The sequence below is a fragment of the Giraffa tippelskirchi genome, chromosome 11 (assembly GCF_054371585.1).
Source record: "Giraffa tippelskirchi isolate mGirTip1 chromosome 11, T2T-mGirTip1v1.2.pri, whole genome shotgun sequence".
NCBI lineage: Eukaryota > Metazoa > Chordata > Mammalia > Artiodactyla > Giraffidae > Giraffa > Giraffa tippelskirchi.
In genome coordinates, this window is record NC_137285.1 from 120,429,741 (window position 1) to 120,445,433 (window position 15,693).

General features: G+C 38.7%; 1 pseudogene; it reads left to right on the forward strand.

Annotated features, from left to right (window-relative positions):
* Positions 1-10,080: 10,080 nt before the first annotated feature.
* On the forward strand, positions 10,081-11,163 carry LOC145525259 (olfactory receptor 52B2-like; annotated as a pseudogene).
* Positions 11,164-15,693: the final 4,530 nt, after the last annotated feature.

Genomic DNA, 15,693 nt, shown 5'->3' on the forward strand with positions numbered 1-15,693 from the left:
AAATAAGGATGAAAAATGCTGACACTGAGTTACGCACACGGCTATCCAAGAGAAGGCTAGAGTTTTCAGCCTTTCCCACATATTTGTGACCATAGATATTTGTATCCATGTTTATATAACTTCTTGATAGCACATCAAGTTACACTGGTAAAGTAACCTAGTGTTCCATCAGCCACAATTTGGAAGTCATAGGACCACAGAGTAATAGCTAAACTAAGCATTAATTTAATAATCTAGCCCTGATTTACTTTTCTATCATTACCTCAAAACACATCACTATGTAGAGTACATTAATGCATAATATAGTAATATTAATTATAACAAAAGCTAATGTTTAGTAGGAGATCACGGTATGCTAGGAACCATGTTAAATGTTCTGCTGCATTAACTCATTTAACCCTCATACAACCTCATGAGATAGTACTGTTGCTACCTCTGTTTTATACATGGGGCACCAAAAAGCTCAGCTAGGATAAATAATCAAGACCACACAGCTGGCAGACGGTAGAGCCCTAATGTCAACTCCTCTTTGAAGTCTTTGCCAATCTCCCCCAACTCAGAGGTGATCATCTTGTTCTCTGGGTCTCACAGCAACGGTATTTATGGTTCAGCTAATTATTAATCACTCTATGAAATCACGAGAACTTGAGTTCTGTGAGGGCAGAGAATTTGTCTTATTCATTATTATGGTTCTCCAATCTGGCATAAAGGTCAATGTGTATATTAATGGATTGATTAATTTAAAATGTTGGTGAGGTCATTGACCTTTGGATCTTTCATTGTTATGTAGTATCTAATTTTATGACTGAGAATCATTTGGACACACACATACTCTGCTTAGCTCCTCCTGACCTATTTCTTCTGTATCCCCACAGGTTTCTATGCTCATTGAGGTCCAGAAATATAGGCAGGGCTTTAACATTCTGTGTACTGACTAGCAGCAATTAGTGTCCACTAGTCCACTCTGTGTCTGTATGTTAGTCAGAGAAATGGAGTTGTTAGCAGGTGGAGTTTGGACAGACTGCTGTAGCTAGGAATAGATTACCCACCCTCTCTGGTCAGTGACCTCTGGAGACTAGTCCTAAGGGGATCTGCTCTGTCCAGTTAAATGACATGCTCCCTAAAGACTTTGTAGGGTAGAAACTCTTTCCTTGCCTAAGGGATTTCTGCAGGTGAGGTATAAATACTATTCTATTTCACTCCACAGTCTACATCTGGCATCTCCTTTCATGTGTTGGGGAAGCATGCATGAAACTGGAGTAAGTTTCTGGGAAGGGAATAAATATTTGGCTCATAGGATTTTTAGGTTTTCCTGGAATAAAATCCAATAAACTGTTGATCCAGACATTGTCTTCTCAGGCCCTCTGTATTAAGTAGTGTAAACACACACTACTCAGAAGTGTGTATATCTTGACATCTTGAACCGCTGCAGACATTTTTGCTACGTGGTGCTGGGACTACAGCTAATTTCCCCCCCCCAGAATATGACAGTAGTATAAAAAATAGTGGAACATTGAAAAGTAGGAATAGTAAAACTCACAACTTAGTGTAAGTTGAAATATTTATATGAAAACTAGAATGTATTACAATTTTACTGGTTTTAACTGTAGCCTACCAGATTCCTCTGTCCCTGGAGTTCTCCAGACAAGAATACTGGAGTGGGTAGCCATTCCCTTCTCCAGGGGATCTTCCCAACTCAGGGATTGAACCTGGGTCTCCTGCATTGCAGGCAGATTCTTTACCATCTGAGCCACCAGGGAAGCCCACAATAGAAGAAACTCAAATAATATTTATCAAAATAAAATTATGGAAACATTTAACCATTAAAACCACAGAAAACATGTACAGGTGGCCCTGAAAAGCACAGATTTGAACGTCACAGGTCCACTTATATGCAGATTTTTTTTCAATAGTAAATACTACAACACAAAACCATCCATGGTTGGTTGAATCCACGGATGTTGTTGTTTAGTCGCTAAGTTGTGTCTGACTCTTTTGCGACTCCATGGACTATAGCCCCTCAAGCTCCTCTGTCCATGGGATTCTCTAGGCAAGAATACTGGAGTGAGTTGCCATTTCCTTCTCCAATAGGGAGGGTCCAATGTAAAGTTACATACAGATTTTTTACTATTTGGTAGGTTGCTCTACCTAACACTTGCATTGTTCAAAGGTCAGCTCTATGTAGGGGCTCCCATTTTTCCTTTTGTCTTGGATTCCAATGTGGTTCAGTACAGCATTATCAGTCCAATCTTTATTTAAAATTCTGATATTTTGTTCATTATGATAGTTCATATAATTTTGATTAAAAAAAATTAAAACCACGGGTTCTTGAAAAGGCTCAATCACAGAAAAGCCCTGAGATTCTGAATCAAAGTGCGTATCTTTAATCAACACTTGCAAACTTCATACTGTGCTGGCTGAGGCCAAAGGTCAATGTTTCTACACAATTATTGGAGGGAGGAGCGCACTGCCCAGTCCATCCTGGTGTTGTAAGAAGCCCCTCTCAGAGTAAAGTTCTTAGATGCACAAAAACAAGCTTTGGTACTAAAACTGAAGACCTCATGTGCTGGAGAACCTTCACAGCTTCTATTGGACATAGTTCCTTTTTAGGAATGAAGGAAAATTCTCCCACTTTTGAGCCATTCTTTTATGACAGTCTATGAAATTTCATGTAACTTCAGGGCTTCCCAGGGCTTCTCTGGAAGCTCAGACAGTAAAGAATCTGCCTACAATGAAGGGGACCTGGGTTTAATCCCTGGGTCAGGAAGATCCACTCCAGTATTCTTGCCTGGAGAATTCCGTTGACAGAGGAGCCTGGCAGGCTGCAGTCCATGGGATCACAGAAGAGTCAGATACTGATGATTGACTTTCACTTTTCACTTTACTTCAATTCTACGAAATTGCATATAACTTTATAAATATTTTTAATGATATAATTTTGTAAATATTTAATGTTCTGCTAATTTGATTTTGATTGTAAGTGTCAAGTATTCTCCTTTGAGTGTTTTTGTGTTTTATTAGACATGGCTATAAAGGAAAAATTGTATGTTTTTAGAATGTTTTTATGAGTAAATTTAATGTACTGAAAATAAAAATTAAAAAAGATTGTACTGAAGTATTTATCTACCTTACTGATTTTTGGGTACCCTTTTAAATTTTGCATCTAAGGTAAGTGCCTCCACTTACTGTGGGTTGCCATTTCCTTCTCCAATAGAGAGGGTCCACTGTAAAGTTACATACAGATTTTCTACTATTTGGTAGGTTGGTGCACCTAATGCTTGCATTGTTCAAAGGTCAGCTCTACACAGGGGTTCCCATTTTTCCTTTTGTCTTGGGTTCCAGTGTGGTTCAGTGCACCTTATTTGTACTGAACCTCACCTTAATCCTGGCCCTAGGAGAGTCAACATCTGTAGGGCAGAGCAGAGAGTCATAAAGAAATGGAACCCTGAATGATGTCTTGAATCTTTACATAAATCTGATACTAGAAACATACTTTTCAATTTCAGGAACAGATATTTCCCTTTGTGCTAGCTCAAGCCAAATTGGGGTTGGATTTTCTCTTAATTATAATGTAAAGTATCTTATTAATAAACACAGTAAAAAAATCTTATGCATTTTATCTCCAATTTGCTTTTTCACTTAACTATATGCATGGTTAATTTTTGTTGTTCAGTCACTAAGTCATGTATGACTCTTTGTGATCCCATGGACTATAGCACGCCAGGCTTCCCTGTCCTTCACTATGTCATGAAGTTTGTGCAAACTCATGTCCATTGAGTCTGTGATGCTATCTAAATATCTCATCCTCTGTTGCCCCCTTCTCCTCCTGCCCTCTATCTTTTTCAGCATCAGGGTTTTTTTTTTTTTTTTTTTTTTTTAATGAGTCGGCTCTTTGCATCAGGTTGCCAAAGTACTGGACCTTCAGCTTCAGCATCAGTCCTTCCAATGAATACTCAGGATTGATTTTGTTTAGGATTGACTGGTTTGATCTCCTTGCAGTCCAAGGGATTCTCAAGTGTTTTCTTCAGCACCACAATTTGAAAGCATCAATTCTACTCCTTTTCAAAAAATGGAAACAAGATATTTCACTGTAATGTGTACCATTATTTATTTATTGTCCTATTGATGAACATGGAAGTTGTAAAAATTTTTTTACTATTGCCACATGTAGCAATGAATATTCTTATAGATATATCTATAGGTTTTCATGTGGTAACACCAGCACTAGGGGCTGATCATTTATTTTTATGTTTTCTAATCGATACGAAACTACTATATTTTAATATGATATTGATTTTCATTTCTTTACAAATAAGCTGCTGACATAGCACAGTTCTTCTTATTTGTTCATACATATATTGGCCATTTGTTTTTCTTGCAGTGTGAATTGCCTATTTTGATTCTTTGCATATTTCCTCTTTTTTCTTATTCATTTATGCCAACTTTTGGTATTCATGGGCTTCCCTCGTGGCTCAGATGGTAAAGAATCTGCCTCCAATGTAGGAGACCTGGGTTTGATCCCTGGGTCAGGAAGATCCCCTGGAAAAGGAACCGGCAACCCACTCCAGCATTCATGCCTGGGAAATCCCATGGACAGAGGAGCCTGACAGACCACAGTTCATGGGGTTGCAAAGAGTTGGACACAACTGAATGACTAACAGTTTGGTATTTAAGCATGTTAACTTTTAGAGTATTACATGTTTTGTAACTTTTTTCCCTAGGATTTTTATTTATGCTTGACTGCATTTTTGCATAATTAAATTGTTCAATTGTTACTGCTTATGAAATATGGTTTTATTATCTCAGGAAGAGCTTTCCAACCCCCCAAACATTTTCTTTTAATTTTTCTCTTAAGGTCTTAATTTTAATTCTTAACATTTTTGTAGTTTTTAAAACAAGTGCCTCTTTAATTTATTTGGAATTTATGTTTTTTACTGAGATGGGAACTGATTTTATTTCCTTAACAACAATAACATAGTCCAACAGCCCAATACTATGAATTGAGTAGGTCTTCCTTTCTTCACTAAGTTAAAAGTCTACTTTATCATATTCCCTCCACTCCCTTTGGCTTCTCCTATGCGCAGGGTCTTAGTTCCCTGACCAGGGATAGAACACGTTCCCTCTGCAGTGTAAGGGTGGAGTCTTAACCATTCGACCGCCAGGAAGTCCCAACTTTATCACATTTTAAATTCCAAGTATAGGCATTTCTAGTCTCTTTATTAAGCAGTGCTCATTCACTCAATAACAGTAACTAGTGTTTAGTTTTTCTATGCCAGGCACTATATTAGGCAGTTTACAGAAAGTATTTAATTTAATCCTTGGAAAATAAGAATGAAAATTTCATTTCACAGATAAGGCTACATTTTTGAGATGTGAAAAACCTGCTCTTTGTTAATAATCAGAAAGTTGGGGGAAAAAAATCAGAATCTGAACCTGAGGAAGGCTTTCCAGATGATAAATATTTAAGCTTTGCTTGAGCAAAGCCATGAAGTTTGGAAAACTCAGATTTTGTGTGGAGAATGGATTATGGTCTAATTCAGCTGTGCTAGAGTGCCTAAAGGGGACGGAAGCTAGAGAAGAGAGTAACAGCGGGGTTGTGGAAGGCTTTGCATGCTAATCATTATATAGCTTTTCACAAAGATGGAGCCAAAGGCGAAGAAGGAATCCTCTGCCCCTTCCAAAACTGAAGCGAAAGCAAAGGCTTTGAAGGCCAAGAAAGCAGTGCTGAAAGGAGTCCACAGCCACACACACACACACTTACAAGATCCAGACATCACCCATTTTCTGATGACTCAAAACACTGAGGCTCTGGAGGCAGCCTCAGAAGAACACTTTTAAGAAGAAGCAAGCTTGATCACTGTGCCATCAAGTTCTATCTCACTACTGAGTCAGTCATGAAGAAGGTAGAAGAACACAACACACTTGTGTTCATTGTGGATATCAAGGCCAACACCGGCCAGGTCAGACAGGCTGTGAAGAAGCTCTGTGACTCTGAAGTGGCCAAAGTGAACACCCTGATCTGGCCTGATGGAGAGAAGAAGGCGTATGTTCTACTGACTCCTGACTATGATGCATTACATGTTGCCAATAAAATTGGGATCATCTAAACCTAGTCCAGCTAGCTAATTCCAAACATATATATTTAAACATTATATTTAGATTATCTATCTATCTAAATCTATATATCTATGTATATTGTTGTTGTTGTTCAGTCGCTAAGTTGTGTCTGACTCTTTGTGACCCCATGGACTGCAGCATGCCAGATTCCCCTGCCTTGACTATCTCCTGGAGTTTGCTCAAATCCATGTCTTTCGAGTCAATGATGTTATCAAACCGTCTCATTCTCTGCTGCCCCCTCCTCCTTTTTCCTTCAATATTTCCTAACTTCAGGGTCTTTTCCAATGAGTCAGCTCTTTGCATCACGTGGCCAAAGTATTAGAGCTTCAGCATCAGTCCTTCCAATGAATAGTCAGGGTTGATTTCCTTTAAGATTGACTGGTTTGATCTCCTTGCAGTCCAAGGGACTCTCAAGAGTCTTCTCTAGCCCCCAAATTCAAAAACATCAGTTCTTTGGCACTCAGTCTTCTTTATGGTCCAGCTTTCATATCTCTGGAAAAACTATAGCTTTGGCTGTTTGGGTGGACCTTTATTGGCAAGGTGGTGTACTGCTTTTTAATATGCTGTCTAGGTTTGTCAAAGCTTTTCTTCCAAGGAGTAAGCATCTTTAAATTTCATGGCTGCAGTCACCATCTGCAGTGATTTTGGAGCCCAAGAAAAGAAAATTTATCAGTGTTTTTACTTTTCCCCCTTCTTTTTGCCTTGAAGTGATGGGACTAGATGCCATGCTTCATTTTTTTGAATGTAGAGTTTTTTTTATTTTTTTATTTTTGTTTTATTATTATTAGTTTTTTTGAATGTTGAGTTTTAAGTCAGCTTTTTCACTTTCCTCTTTCACCTTCATCAAGAGGCTCTTTAGTTCCTCTTCACTTTCTGCCGTTAGAGTGGTATCATCTGCATATCTGAGGTTGTTGATATTTCTCCTGGCAATCTTGATTCCAGCTTGTGATTCATCCAGTCTGGCATTTTGCATGATGTTCTCTGCATGTAAGTTAAATAAGCAGGGTGACAATATACTGATGTTGGCAATTTGATCTCTGGTTCCTCTGCCTTTTCTAAATCCAGCCTGTATATCTGGAAGTTCTCAGTTCACATACTGTTGAGGCCTAGCTTGAAGTATTTTGAGCATTACCTTACTAGCATGTGAAATGAGAGCAATTGCCCTTCATTGGGATTGGAATGAAAACTGACCCTTTGAGTCCTGTGGCTATTGCTGAGTCTTCCAAATTTGCTGGCATGTTGAGTGCAGCACTTCAATACCATCATCTTTTAGAATTTTAAATAGCTCAGCTGGAATTCCATTGCCTCCACTAGCTCTGTTTGTTCTAATGCTTCCTAAGGCCCACTTGACTTCACACTCCAGGATGTCTGGTTCTAGGTGAGTGACTATACCATCATAATTATTCAGATCACTAAGACTTTTTTTTGTATAGTTCTGTGTATTCTTGCCACCTTGTCTTAATCTCTTCTGTTAGATCCTTATTGTTTCTGTCCTTTATCATGCCCATCCTTGCATGAAATGTTCCCTTGAGATCTATAATTTTCTTTTAAGAGAAAAAAAATATGTAAAAACAATATATATATATATATATTTTTCCCCCAGGTAGCTCAGCTGGTAAAGAATCCACCTGCAATGCGGGAGACCTGGGTTTGATCCCTGCATTGGGAAGATCCCCTGGAGAAGGGAATGGCTACCCACTCTAGTCTCTAGTATTCTGGCCTGGAGAATTCCATGGGCTGTATAGGCCATGGGGTTGCAAAAAGTCATACACCAAAAATCCTTAATAAAATTCTAGCAAACAGAATCCAACATCATATTAAAAAGATCATACATCATGACCAAGTGGGCTTTATCCCAGGAATGCAAGGTTTTTTTAACATCCGCAAATCAATCAATGTAATACACCACATTAACAAATTGAAAGAAAAAAACCATATGGTTATCTCAATAGATGCAGAAAAAGCCTTTGACAAAATTCAGCATCCATTTATGATAAAAACCCTCCAGAAAGCAGGAATAGAAGGAACATATCTCAACATAATAAAAGCTATATATGACAAACCCACAGCAAACATTATCCTCAATGGTGAAAAATTGAAAGCATTTCCCCTAAAGTCAAGAACAAGGCAAGGATGCCCACTTTCACCACTACTATTCAACATAGTTTTGGAAGTTTTGGCCACAGCAATCAGAGCTGAAAAAGAAATAAAAGGAATACAGATAGGAAAAGAAGAAGTAAAACTCTCACTGTTTGCAGATGACATGATCCTCTACAGAGAAAACCCTAAAGACTCTACTAGAAAATTACTAGAGTTGATCAATGAATATAGTAAAGTTGCAGGATATAAAATTAACACACAGAAGGGAACAAGATAACAGAGAATAAGAGTTATGGAGAGGCAAACCAGGGAGGCTTGCTCACTCTGACTGCAATTCAGTGTGAGCAGTGCTATGAGAAGGGAACCATAGACTATGATGGCAACACAAAGGAGGAGGCATGGGACCCACCCCAAGGCACCCTGGAGGAGACTATCCCTTGAAAACATAGGGCTGGGGCTTGAAAAGGCCACTTAGCCAGGCCAGAGGGGGAGAAGGGCATTCAGGAGCATCCCAGGCAAAAATAAACAAAATAGCAAAAAAACAACTCCAAGACAGTGATGACATGGCAATTAGGGAAATGCAAGCAATTTGGTAGGACCATAGGAAAGTTTGGACCAGGAAATGGTGAGAAAGTGAAGAAAAGGCCTGGGCCAGATCATGATTATATGCTATGCTAAGGAATTTGGATTTTATCCTGAAGGCTCTGGGGAAGAATTTTTTTTCTGACTACAAAAGTTGCACAAAATTATAAAAGGGAGTTTGGAAAATACAGAAAAATATAAGGAAGAAATTCTTTTTTTTTTTTTTTTTTTGCTGTACCACAAAGCATGCAGGATCTTAGTTCCCCAACCAGGGATCAAACCCTTGACCCCTGCAGTGGAAGCTCAGAGTCTTAACCACTGGTTAAAGAAAGTTCCTTTTTCTATTTTTTTTTAAGAGAAGAAATTATATCACACCAAATACAAATCATATATTGCTTTTTCCCATCAAAATTTTGCTATCATACTATAAATAACAAATTTACATCCATTTATTTTAACCTAACATATAAACATTTTCATATTTAATTAGTAGTCTTAGAAAATATAACTTAATTGAGTAATCACTTGTCTATACTACCTGGTCCCCTAATATTTGACATATAGGTTATGCCCACTTTTCTCCTATAATAAATGATATTGGCATGTCTATGCATAATACTTCACCCACATTTTGGATGATTTCCTTTTTAAATATTATTTTAAGGTTCTTTGTTCATGCTGGCATTGTATCAACATGTATGTTTTCCTTTAACAAGTACATTTCTATCTCATCCTACCTACATTAGCATTAAAAAGAATTCTAATTCAAAAAAAAAAAAGTCATACACAACTAAATGACTTTCACTTTCACTTTCATATATATATATCTATATGTATATAATTATGTAAGGGTTGTAAGAGGAAATATAGAAAGATATTTTGTTTTGTTTTGTTTTGAGCATACCACGCAGGCTGCAGTACAGCTGATGGCTGTGGAGAGGTTGAGGTTGGGAAGCTAGGAGAGGAGGAGACTAGATTAGTTATGAAGCTATTGCAGCAGAATGGGTGAAGGATGGCCAAAGCCTGAGTAGAAGCATGTAAGTGAGAATGGTAAGTTACGTCTATATTCTAGACATTGCTGAGTTGTGATGATGAACCTATGTCTATATTTATGTTTGCAGTGCTAGGCTAGGAAGTGAAAGCTTAACATTATATATGCTAAGTCAAGGCATTAGTGATTGATTTCATTATCTAATGTTCAACTTTAGGGAAACTTATGGCTGATTCTGCTCAATGACTCCTAATTTCTGTGGTCTTCATGGAGAGACTCCAAAAGCAGGCATGTTTGGTGCTAACCTCACCACCTTCCACCTTGTCGTGTTTGTCCTACTTGGCATCAGGACTGGAGAACCACTACACCTGGCTCTCAATCCCCTTCTGCCTGATGTACATCACTACAGTCTTGGGAAATGAAGCCCTCATCCTTGTCGTCCTCAATGAATGCACTCTCCGTGAACCTATGTATGTCTTCCTATCCATGCTGGCTGGCACTGACATCCTGCTGTCCACCACCACTGTGCCCAAGGCTCTTGCTATCTTCTGGTTCTATGCTGGGGAGATTGCCTTTGATGCCTGCATCACTCAGATGTTTTTCATCCATGTTGCCTTTGTAACTGAGTCAGGAATCCTTCTGGCCGGCATTTGACTGCTACATGGCCATTTGTACTCCTTTGAGGCACACAGCCATCTTAACTCCTCAGTTCAGTTCAGTTGCTCAGTCGTGTCTGACTCTTTGCGACCCCATGGACTGCAGTGCGTTAGGCTTCCCTGTCCATCATCAACTCTCAGAGCTTGCTCAAAGTCATTTCCATCGAGTCAGTGATGCCATCCAACCATCTCATGTTAACTGCAATCATAAAAATTACCCTGGCAATCTGGGGACGGAACCCTGGGGCCATTTTCCCTATCATATGCTTGCTGAAGAGGCTGCCATACTATTGAACCAACGTAATCCCCTACTCATACTGTTAACTCATTGGGGTAGCCAAACTGGCTTGTGTTGGCATCACTCTCAATAACTGGTATGGCTTCTCAGTGCCAATGGCATCAGTTTTCGTAGATGTTGAACTCATTGGTATTTCCTACACTTTGATCCTCCAAGCTGTGTTTAGACTTCCTTCCCAGGATGCCTTGCACAAGGCTGTCAATACTTGTGGTTCACACATTGGATTCATTCTCCTCTTTTTCATCCCATCCTTTTTCACTTTCCTGACCTATTGCTTTGGCAAGAATATTCTCCCCTATATCCACATCCTTCTGGCAAATCTCTATGTGTTAATTCCCTCCATGCTTAATCCCATCATCTATGGAGCAAAGATCAAGAAAATCAGGGACAGTGTGACTTACATGCTATCTGTTGTGTAGAAGTCTTGAGGAAGCTCATGGGGCTCTTTTACAGTTTTCAAAGCAACAAGGAAAAAGAGAACTTAACAAGTTCCCAAATTTAGACGCTATAGTGTGTTGCAGAAGAATGTACATGGGCTCTGGAATAAAAACGTATCTGGATTTAAATCCTGGCTCCCTTACTTTCTGATTTTTGACCATAGGTAGAGTTCCACTTTTTGGAAATTTAGTCCTAACCTAGAAAATGAAACGTTGTACCTAGGCTCTAAGGCTTAAATTAAATCTGTTAACTTAAATTAGCTTAAGTTAAATTGTAAACAACATGGTACATTGCTTAGCATTTAGTGGGCTCTCAATGTTAGCTATAGTTTTAACTTGAAGTTTTTTGCCTGAGGAAGGTGTTTTAGATTTCTTGTATATGAGATTTCCAATGTTTCCAGAGGCTCCTCTACCTCCTGCTTACCTTTCAAGAACATCATCACCTCCAACACCACTGCCAGCATAACCAGAAGTTTATTTTACAAATCAAATTATATAATGAATATAAAAGAGTGTTTTAAAAATTATACTGTTGGAGAATGGAGGTTCCTTTACAAACTAAGACTACAGCTACCATACAACCCTGCAATCCAACTCCTAGGCATAGATCTACAGAAAAACATAATTTGAAAGGATACATGCAGCCTCATGTTCATTGCAGCACCGCTTACCACAGCCAAGACATGGAAACAACCTAAATGTCCATTGACAGCAGAATGAATAAATATGAAGAAATATGAAATATGAAGCATTAGAGTGAAAGAATTCAGACACAAAGACACGTACTATAAAGTTTACATGTGGAATCTAAAAAAAGCAAACTCACAGAAACAATGGAATTGTGATTACCAGTGTCTGGGAAGTGGGAGAAATGGAAAAATGTTGGTTGAAGTGTACAAACATCCAGTCTTAAGACAATTAAGTTCTGGGGATCTAATGTACAATATGATAATTATAGTTAATAATGCTGTATAATACACTTGAGAATTGCTTAGAGAGCAATTCTCACCACACACAAAAATATTCTCACTACACACAAAAAATGATAATCATATGATGGGGTAGAGGTGTTAGCGTGGTGATCATTTTAAAATATATGAGAGTATCAAGTCAACATATTGTACATCTTAAACTTACACATGTTATATGTCAATTATATCTCAATAAGCCTGGGAAAAAACACTTGGAGGAGAGCCATCAGTAGTCATTCGACCTACAATATTATCATTTTTTCCTTTTCTGTGTGAATGGCAAGTAATGTTTTATTGTGTCAAATAACTAGAAGTTTGAAGTTGTATGCTTACTAATATAGCCACTGATTTTCATAATTTTTAAATAATGAAAAGCATATTTAACTAACAGGATTTAATGAAGATTAAATGAGATTGTGTTTGGGACAATTCTTAAGCTGCCAAGTACTCTATATAAAGTATTACAATTATTCTTATGCCCCCTCCAGATGGATACATGAAAGCTATTAGGTTAATCTGGAAGCCTCTTCAGTGATTACTTCTCTTCTCCTCCTATACTTTGGAGTCTGAAATTGCTGATCATTGGTGGAAGAGTCAGCATGACTTGTTGGAAAAGAATGCAACTTCTCTTTACTCAACTATCTTTAAACACAGCTCTCAAGTCCACCCATCTTGGTTTAAGGGCTGATTACTTGAGGTTTTCTGCCTTCATGTCCTGCTTTGCATTAAACTACATATTCTGAGTGGTCACCTAATGGTTCCTACCACTGCTCCACAGCAGTGGAGAATCTGTTTTCCAAGGAGCTGATACCCATGTGTGAATTCATCCACAAGCCTCATGAAGTCTGTCCTCAGTACATAGTCCAGAATTTATATATATATATATTGAGAAAGACACTGAATCTATTGTCTTATGAGCCATTCACATAGAATTTGTTAGGCAGCACTGGGGTTCAGAGTCCTGTGCTAGACACACTGACTTTTACACAGGTTCACTGGGGAGAGAAAAAAGGTTAAAATTCATTTAGACCTCCCCCCCACTCCCCACCAAAGGCACATGGAATTATTTGTCCAAGCTTTGAATTTTATTGCAAAAATTTAAAAATTACTGCTTTATGGACTGTACATGTTTCCCTGGTAGCTCAGTTGGTAAAGAATCTGCCTATAATTCAAGAGACCCAGGTTCAATCCCTGGGTGGGGAAGATCCCCTGGAGAAGGAATGGCTACCCACTCCAGTATTCTTATAGGGAAAATCTCATGGACAGAGAAGCCTGGAAGGATGCACATTCAATGTACATATTCTTCTATTCTCTTTCAATTTCATCAACATCCTAATTGCATATGGTAATAGGGTTGTTCCCAGTGTACAAATGAGAAAAAACGAGGGAGGTTAGATAAATTGCAAAGACACAGTTCCGTGTTTTGCGTTGCAGTTAACCAAAAGAAAACACAGGTTGTAAGTAAAGCTGGAGCTTACTCCAATAATAAGCAAAATTGGAGCTTACTATCTTACCAGATTGAAGAAAGACTAGGAAACTAAGAAGGGTAAAGATATGAAGTCTAGTCAAGGCTATGGTTTTTCCAGTGGGCATGTATGGATGTGAGAGTTGGACTATAGAGAAAGCTGAACGCAGAATTAATGCTTTTGAACCGTGGTGTTGGAGAAGACTCTTGAGAGTCCCTTGGACTGCAAGGAGACCCAACCAGTCCATCCTAAAGGAGATCAGTCCTGGGTGTTCATTGGAAGGACTGATGTTGAAGCTGAAACTCCAATACTTTGGCCACCTGATGCAAAGAGCTGATTCGTTTGGAAAGACCCTGATGCTGTGTGAGATTGAGGGCAGAAAGAGAGAGGGACGACAGAGGATGAGATGGTTGGATGGCATCACCGACTCAATGGACATGAGTTTGGGTAAACTCCGGGAGTTGGTGATGGATAGGGAGGCCTGGTGTGCTGCAGTTCATGGGGTCACAAAGAGTTGGACATGACTGAGCTGCTGAACTGAAGGATATGAAACCATGGGAAGTACGGGAACTAGCCCCCTCCATTTGTCGTCTGTTTTTTATCTGTGTGGCAAAACACTCGAAACAAATATAATATTGTAAATCAACTATACTTCAATTTAAAAAAATTCATGACAAAAAGATGCAGATAGGTCTAGACTCTGTTGAGATCATCTTCATCCACTCATCAGGGAAGGTAATATTATATTAAACTACAAAATGAAGAGATTTTGGGGCAGGTGGTCTCATTACCTTTCTTCCAGAAAGCTTTGTGTTTTCAGTACAAATTGGCTCCATATATGGTGAGGGAGGTCACCCTTTGTCAAGCCACAGAAGAATTTGTTACATTCTTGCCATACACAATCGTTTTTTACTATGCTGATTGAAAATCTGCTGCTTTCACTGTTAGACAAGCATTTGGCAACATTTAAGAAAATAATTGCTTAATTCACATACTATAAATTTACCCTTTTAAAGCATACAATTCAATAATTTTTAGTATACTCACAGTTGTGCAACTATCACCCACTATCTAATTCCAGAACACTTTTATCTTCACAAAAAGGAATCTGTTATCCATTAGCAATCATCATCACTCCCTCAGCATCCCAGCCACCAATAAACACTAGTCTATTTTCTGTCTCTATGGCTTTGTCTATTATGCACATTTCATATATATAGAATTATACAATATATGACCTTTTATGTCTGGCTCTTTTAATTAGGATAATGTTTTTAAGGTTCATCAGTGTTGTAGCTTGTAACATAGTGTCAGTACTTCATTCTTTTTTGTTGTTGAATAATATTTCAATATATGGATATGCCTTGTTTTGTTTATCCATTCATCAACTGATGGGCATTTCAGTTGTATTCCATATGTGCAACTTTTAAATATAAATTCCTCTCATTGAAATCAATATGTATAGTTCTACTTAGGTAGGAACTACCTCTTGTATTTATTTTCATTTATATTATTTAAAAAAACATTTATTGATTTCGCTGCATCAGGTCTTAGGATTTTTCATTGTGCATAGGCTCTCTAGTTGTGCCTGACCCTGTGATAGCTGAGAAGTTTTTCTTTGCATAATCCTCTGGCTGGATTGCCTCACCATTTTCAACAAGGACTGTTAGAGCTTGGCCTCATCTCCTTGGCCTTGTTCCAGATACAACTATTAACCCTTGCACAAGTGAAGAGACTAATGAAAGATAAAGACAGGCAAGTTGAGAAATCCAAGGATAGTGAGCCAGAGTATAGTCCAGGACAGAATCCTAGTGGGGTGGGCTGCCTCCCCTGACTCCCCTCCCAGTGTCTTGGTATTGGCTGGTTTACTTACTACTGCAGAGGCACCATGAGGCACCGTGAAGCTGGCATCAGGTTGGTGCGCCCTTCAGAGCTGCTTCCCTGTGCATGGCTGCTGATGCCTCTGCTTAGCTGTTTGTGGCTCGAAGCAAATCTATCTCCCTCCCTACCACTCCTGGGGCTTGGGGTCTACATCACAGCTGTGAAATGACCTGATCTTGCGCTAACCCTCCTTG